This window comes from Alligator sinensis, unplaced genomic scaffold (genome assembly GCF_000455745.1).
Source record: "Alligator sinensis unplaced genomic scaffold, ASM45574v1 scaffold702_1, whole genome shotgun sequence".
Lineage (NCBI taxonomy): Eukaryota > Metazoa > Chordata > Crocodylia > Alligatoridae > Alligator > Alligator sinensis.
Window position 1 is genome coordinate 836,296 of NW_005842567.1, and position 7,979 is coordinate 844,274.

The 7,979-nt window shown below is 43.8% G+C and overlaps 1 protein-coding gene across 2 annotated transcripts in view; it reads left to right on the forward strand.

Annotated features, from left to right (window-relative positions):
• Positions 1-7,979, forward strand: part of EXPH5 (exophilin 5) — a 90,636-nt gene that overhangs the window by 10,246 nt on the left and 72,411 nt on the right. The window lies entirely within an intron of this gene.

A 7,979-nucleotide genomic window follows, 5' to 3' on the forward strand; every position in this document is an offset into this window, starting at 1 on the left:
CTGGAGGAGCAAACAAGTAAAGAATACAACAGGTGGGAAAAGAGGAGGGGGAGGTCCCAGCCTGGTTCAGGCACCACGGTTGTGAGCATTTAGGAAGACATGGACCTTACTCTGAGAGGCAAAAATAAGACAGTGACTTCATGTACCCTTATCTTTTTTTCCTAAAAAGACTACTGGTGACATCACCCAGCTCCACTGGTGGCAGTGTAGATAGGGCTCCCATAAGCATTTTTATTTTGACTATTGTGTTGGCTCACTCTACTCAGTCCAAGTCTACGCAATACCGTGATTAAGACATTGATAGCTAGGTTTACTAGCATGTCCATTTGGCACTACAAGTGATGCTGAATTCCTAGTAGCAGTGGTGGGAAGCTGGAGGATACAACACTAACATAGACAAATGCCTAGTTGGTGGAGGAGAGTGGGATGCTAGGGATTACAGTGTCTTCTGGTGGTATATGGTTGCTTTTCTGTAATTATGGCCTTGTCTACAGACTAGCCTCTGCTACTGTAGCTATGCTGCTGACAGTGGAAACTCAGCATATGCCAACAGAATTTCTCAGCACAGCTATACCACCTTTCCAAACAACGTAAGCTCAAGTGACAAAAGCACTCTTTTATCAGTGTAGCTCCATCGCTTCTCAGCTTCTTGTCGGCTCAGATCAAGCGTAGTCCTATGCTTGCCTGGCAAGGGAAACACTGTGACCACTGAGGCGGTCTTCCTAGTTGCACCTGGGGAAAACCAGTCTCCTGGCACGGGGATAGTACCTGCCAAGATCATGTATAGTAAACCTCCCACTTAGCTGCTGGAGTGTGAAGGTCTTGGCTTTATGCCCATTTTATGGAAAGGAGAGACTCCTCCCTAGCTTGCTCCTGTGGCCTTATGCCTGAGGGCAAGCAAAACTCAGGGGCATCCGAGCCCCAAGCCTCTGGGCTTAGGCCTGCAAGTAGGATGCCCACCAAAGGTTTTGGAAACATCTGAAGCCCCCAGTTGGGATGGAGGATGTTTGCCAGTAGTAGGGCCACTTGTGGTTCTGGACTGACTCTCGGATTTGGAATTTGTTTTGGCTAATTTGGCTTGGAATACAGAAAATTTAAATAAAATAAAAGCTCCATCCACATCAGTGGTGTTGCCAGCATAACTGTGTCAGCTGGAGATAGGGCTTCTCACACTCATAATCAATATAGATATGATGGAAACTCTTTGTTGTGTATACTTGAGGTATTTGGTAATACATTGTGGTATTTTTGTTGATTTTCTGCAGTGTTGACAGAACCATTCTACTTGTTTGAACAACCCTCTTTCCTCTAAGCTCTGTGTAGAATTGCATATCCTAAAGCAGTAGTTTTCAACCTTTTAAACTTAAGGCACCCCTCAGAAAATACCAGCTCTTAGCTTTCTTCACTTGTTTTTTGATGACAGAAAAATAATAAAGCAATTTTTTTGGTGCAAAGAGTTCAGAAATATCACAACAGGTCAGAATGATTTTGACACTGTGGGTTTCTGTTTAAAATCCCTGGATTTATCTAGCTTGTAATGTTTGCATAACTAACAACGCTAACATTGCTTGGCACCACGTTGAACCCTGAGAAGGCACTGAAGGTAACCCAGGGTGCCAGAGCATCTTGGTTGAGAATTATTGTCCTAGGGATCATTGCCTCATGTGCTGCTTAAGCTACTCTAATGTATGTCCTGTAGGAACTCCATCCACTTGTTGAGGCATTAAGGCATTCAGCTATCCATTTGGGCATTAGGATAGGCATTATGATAGACAAGCAAACAAGGTTGTGTCAGAACAAATTGAGCTATGTTATTTCTAATGAACTGTTTGTGCTTCTAACTCACTTCTGATTATGATTTAAAGCTGTAGTGTTAATGGGTATGGAATCTGGTGCCCTTCTCTCCTGCCCCAAATGCCTACTCATGTATCATATAACATTCTTACCTCTTCGGTATCTTAGCACCTACAAATAGTGCATTAAGCAACATCTTTCATCTGTGGCTTCCTTTTTCCTTTCCTGCCCAAAGAGAGAATTGCATGTGCAGTGTGGTAGGTTTTCTTGGGAACTTCTTTTTTTTTAGAGTGCACATAACTACACACTTTTTGTGAGAAGGTAATCAAAAAATGTGCCTTGCACTTAAAGTGTAAGGTAGAGAGGATTGTGATGGTCCTCAGTGCTTTGGGGAAATTTATTCCAGAGCCCACAAGAAAATTCTATCTCCTACTCGGAGGAGCTCTAGGTAGACCAGAGCTGTCAATCTGGTGGTCTGTGAGGGGGCAGCATGGACTCCATGGGTGACATGCAGCCCCTGAGTGGTTAACACAGGGGTAGACAAAATGCAGCCCACAAGCCCAATTTTTTTTAATTCTAAAAAATTTAGAAAATTAATATTTATCTGCCCCTGGCTGCCTGTCATGTGGCCCTCGATGGCTTGCCAAAACTCAGTAAGCAGCCCTGAGTTAACATATGCCCTATAGGTGCCAGCAGATGCCTCTCCCACTACCATGCATTGGGCCAGGGTCCAGGGGTCCATGTGCTGACTGCATAGCCCATGCAGCAGTGGGGTAGCGTCCATGTGCTGACAATTCAACTTACATGGCAGGAGGCGAAGGGACCACATCCCATCAGTGCAGCCCACACAGTCAGGGGAAAGACAGTAGGAGGCAACCACCCAGCATATGATCCATGCAGTGTGTGGACAAGGACCAAGCCTTCAGAGCCATATCATCCAGCCCCTGGAGCTGGCCCTGGGTCTCAGCTTGACACAAATGCCACACGAGCATGCACCAAATTGGCCCTGTGACAGGGACCAGGACATATGCTGCACACAGGACCCTCTCTAGGACCTGCACTGCATGCAGCCCTTGTACAGGCCCAGTCTGGGACTCCTACATGCTGGATCTAGCAGCTGTGGCACCTGCCACCTAGCTGTACACAGCTACCACTGACTGATCTGGGACGAGTGAGACACAGTGCCTGCTCCAGCCAGTCTGAGGCAGGCACTGCATGCAGCACAGATCTTGGAGTGGGTGTCATGTACAGTGCTGCTGGATCCGGCACGTGGGGGAGACACAGATCCTGCATGCTGGATCCAGCACCCACTCTGGCCAGAGTGGGTGCCACATTCTGGATCCAGTATCTGAGGTAGGGGGGAATCCATGAGCCCAATCTGGCCAGCAGGGCCAGCCCCACACTATTTATCCGGCCCACGGGCAGGTCCTATACCACTCATCTGGACTGTGGAGCCAGGCGAGTTTTAGATGTCTTGGATATCCCTTGGTGATAAAAATGGAAATGTCTAGCATAATGTGATGTTCTCTGGGAGGCTAGGGCAGACAGCTAAGAACAGATTATATGTGCTTGTAGTTGCCTATCTTACAAAGATGATAGGTAACTGTGTTCTTTATTAGCTGGAATTTCATAAGGGCTAATGGCTTTGTGCCCATTGCTTTGCTGTAGTTCAGAAGGGAAGTAATGAAGGGCTTCTATAACCAAGAGCAGGTCCCAGCACACCAGGCTGGGACAGGTGTCAGAAAACATCACCTATAGATGCTATTATGTAAGCATTTTGTACTAGGAGCACCTAGGTTTTGGTAGTCATCCATTTTGTAAATTATCTGGTTTCCAAATAAGGAAACTGAGGCACAAAGAAGCTAAGTGCCCAAGGTTAGCAATCAATCTACACAATAGAACTGGGCTCCTGAAATACAGTCCCCAAGCCTTATCCACTGAAATGCACTGTTTCTCACAGGTTGCACTGCAGCAGTCCATCATTTGTCAATTCCTAGCATAATATAAGCTTTTGGTACATGAGCACATAGGTTTTACATGTACAAACTTGAACCACTAGAGGCCGTAATAGACCTGCATAAATAAACATGAAATACTAATAAATGAGGATTATGATAACTGTGGAAAAGGATAGTTAAACTACCTAGTCCTGCATACAAGTCAAATCAGTGTATAGTCCCTTGGTAGGAGACATGGTTCACATACAACACTGATAATTCAGATGACAAAAGGCTTATTTTACCCAGAAATGCAGAACATAACATTAGAGCAATAGTACATTTAATGCTCCTTTTTTTTAAATGCATTTTTTAAAAATAATTAATGTGAGTTTTGGAACAAGGGCAGAGGTGTTCTGCTTTTGGTTTTTCAAAACCCCATAAAGAGATGGCCTTATTAGCATTTGTTCAATTATTTTCAGGTAACCCAAACTAGGTATCCAGGTCTCTGGGTTTTGCTGCTTTGTGCTGACAGTTTAGCACATGTCTGTGTCTCAGGTTCCCCATCACATGAAGCTTTTAAATTCTAACTGGATATGTTTCTAAAAGATGTGCTCCCATTCAACTAGAAGTTGATGGCTTGATGAAGAGATTATTGGGTGAAAAGATTATTTTATGCAGAAGGTGAGATGAGATTAGCATAATTGTCTCTTTTGACCATGAAATGAATGAATTATGAATAAATACAAGTCAGAGAGTTTAAATGTTGTAAGAAAAGTGTTCGGCCTTATCTCCTTTAGAATATGCAACTACAGCAATGTAATGATATTAGCTCAGCCCTATAAGGTCAGCATCCTACACTGGTTCAAACGGGTTAAGACCAGTGTGGGTTAAGTCATTTTTTAAAATATAGTTACTATATTATTAATTTATTTCTAAATATGGTTACTATATTACTAATATATTTCTATTATTTTCCCAGTTTATTAATACAGTATTACATGTGAGAATTGGTATTTTATTTGTTTACAAATCTTTAGTTCAAGAAAATGTTCAGCATAATCTGGTGGTCTAAACACAGGGCTCAGTACCAGGAAATGGAACTTTTATGTTTTCATCCTACTTTTGAAACTTGCTTGCTAAGTGGTTTTCATTTTCCTCATCAATACAAAACACGCTTGTTTTCCCATCTCACAGAAGTATACATGAGCAGTACAGTCACTAAAATTGTAAAGTGTTATCTGTCTAACCTCCCTATCTCTCCAGTAACCTATATGCTGTAACATTTGAGTTTAGTATAAATATGTATACTTATGCTCAGCGTAATTGTATGAAGTAGTAATATGGATTACTGCATATAAAGTAATAATAGGTGAAGGTGGCCTACGCCAAGAGTGTCATGATAACTGTTTTAGAAGGGCTGGTAGTCTGGTCAGCTATTGTGAGGGAGGCTGGGCAAAAGGGACCTGAAGAGTAACCAGGCAGTTAGGGTATGTCTACATTAATAATTAGGTATGGGCCTACTGTTTATAGCAAACATCCCCACTGAAAATCTTAACACACATTTCAGTCTAACTGTAGCACAGGCAGTATATAATCAGCTGCACCTCTGGTCTTGAGGAGAAAGGACAGCACTGAGGTAGCAGTTCACAGTGTCACAACCCAAAGTTGTGGTTTTTTGTTTTTGTGTGCTTCGGCACCACTAAAGTATGTCCCCGCCAAATTGCAGCTCCTTTGCACGGTAGAGTTTTCTGCTGCAATAGAGAACCCGCGTGCAAAAAAGAGTATTTCCCGCTGTTTGTAGCCTTCTTTACATGGTGCATTTCTTTTGCATCATAGTGATGCACGGTGCAAAGGAGTTCCCGCCATTTGTATTTAGATTCACGCCACATTATTGGCCGATCCTAAATTATGCACACGTGGCGGCTAGTGATTGGCTTGCTAGCCATATAAAGAGCTTGGGAGGTTCCCGCCCAAGTTGGAAAGAGAGAGAGCGAGCGCGCGCGAGCGAGCAATTGGAGTTTGGGAGAAAGAGCGTGAAGATTTCTAAGCGCTGCTAATCCCTTCGAACCCAGCTTTTTCTTCTCCTTAAGAGGGCAATAGAGGGCCGACTTACTGAACCCACGGAGTCTTAACAACTCCGGGGGACCTATTTACTGAACCCACGGAGCTTCAACCACTCCGGGGGCCAAACGGCCTCTAGCCTCTCCCCTTCACCGAGCGCAATCATAAACTACCGAACCCGCGGAGCTTCAACCACTCCGGGGCCAATTACCAAGCCGAACCCACGGAGCTTCAATCACTCCGGGGTCAATTGTCGGAGTCCTCTAGCAAGGACTTAAGCGGAGCTGAGCCTGGAAAACTGTCCAGCCTACACCACGACCATCTTTGGTGTAAGTAAACAATCTTTTAATCAACCACTATGCGTCCGTAACTAATTTTAGCTCGCCACCGGTTTTCTTCGACCCCACGTGTCCGGGCTGCTGGCCAAAGCCCGCGTGCGCAGAAACGGGTTCGCATACTGCTCCTAGCCTGCACGTGGCCGCATGGACGGGATCGGGAGGCGACCCGCACACACAGAAGAAAAGGAATGTGCCTGCCTGGGGCAATGCACTAGAGCGTAGAGACCATCAGAGGCAGCTCTGACATGAGAGGTTGCAGCAGATAAATGTAAGAAATAACAACTGTATTTTATTTTTACAGATTTTTTTAAATATGTAGCAGCCTAAAGGTCTTGGCAGAAGAATATTGTTATAAACCACATTATTCTCTGTGCATGTGTGTTTGTGTGTCCCCATAAATGTAATTTGTATTTGTAAACTGGTTATATAGTAACTGATCAGAGTCCATGTGAGCAAACTTGCTCATTCTCATCTTTGTGAATAAACCTGGCTTCATTTCATAGTGGGAAGGAGGGGAAGTGTCAAGTATATAGTATATTCTAGAGCTAGTTCTCCTCCAAAGGCATAATATACCCAGTCAAGAATTAGGCTGCGTTTGCAGCGTAATAAATAATGACTTAATAAATAATAATGGTATAAAGAGATGTGGTAGTAACCCAATTGCAAAACACTTTCCATTTAAAAGGATATTGTGAATCACCTCTATTATTCACTGCAGGTGTTCAAAATTCAGGAGCAGGCTATTGGAGATGAGCATTTTTCCAGGGCCCCATCAATTTCCATTTGGGCTGTGTAGAGATATAAACTTGAAAACAATAGTATCACTTTTTATGCATTCATTGCTCAGGAGCATTGCTCAGCATGTCAAAATCCTAACGATGGTAAATATGAATTTGCTGAAAGGCTGGGCTCATGCAGCTGCCAGAGCAGACACAAATACTGGACTAGAAACCCCTGAGATCTGACAGAGCAGCTATAGCAGAGAAGCTTAGGGCAAAATGTTTCTCTGAACCCTCTCCCAGACTTAACATATAATCCTACTGGCCCATCCCCATCAAAGAAAAGAGATCCTAGCACCTAGCCCCATGACCTAGCTCCAACCCTGAGTTACAGTGAGTTAAAATGCAACACACCTCATTCTGTAAATCAAGAGATAGTGGTCTCTGCAGAACACACAGAATCAGAAGTCTGATGATGCTACACCAGGGAATTATTACAGCTATACATAATAGGATTAAATTTGGCACTTTTTTCTTAAAAACAAACAAACCAAATATGCTAAAAGAACACTGACCAGTTTGCAAAATCTAGTACATAAAGGCCAGTAAATGTAATAGATTTACAGTTTTAATAGTGTTAGAGTGTTGTTGCGGCTATGATCACAACTGAGAAGCAAAATGTTTGGTGATATCTTTAAACTGTATGGGACCAATTGGGAAAAAGATCAGACAAGCTTTCAGTCATAACATAGATTTCATAGACATTAGGGCTGGAAGGGACCTCTGAAGATCATCGAGTCCAGCCCCCACCGCCCGAGGAGCAGGAAGTCAGCTGGGGTCATAGGATCCCAGCAAGATAAGCATCCAATTTTTTCTTGAAAGTGTTAAATGTAGGTGCTTGAACCACCTCTGATGGCAGGCTACTCCAGGCTGAGTACAAGGGGAGAATGACGTTCTGGGATTTGCTTGAGAAGCATCTATGGATGCCAGCCAGCATTTTGCCCGCTTTACTAGCCGCAGCATCGCATTAGAGGCTCATGTTCATCTTGTGGTCAATGATGACCCCCAAGTCTCTTTCTTCCGTAGTGCTAGCCAGCGTAGCACTGCCGAGCCTATAAGCATGCTGC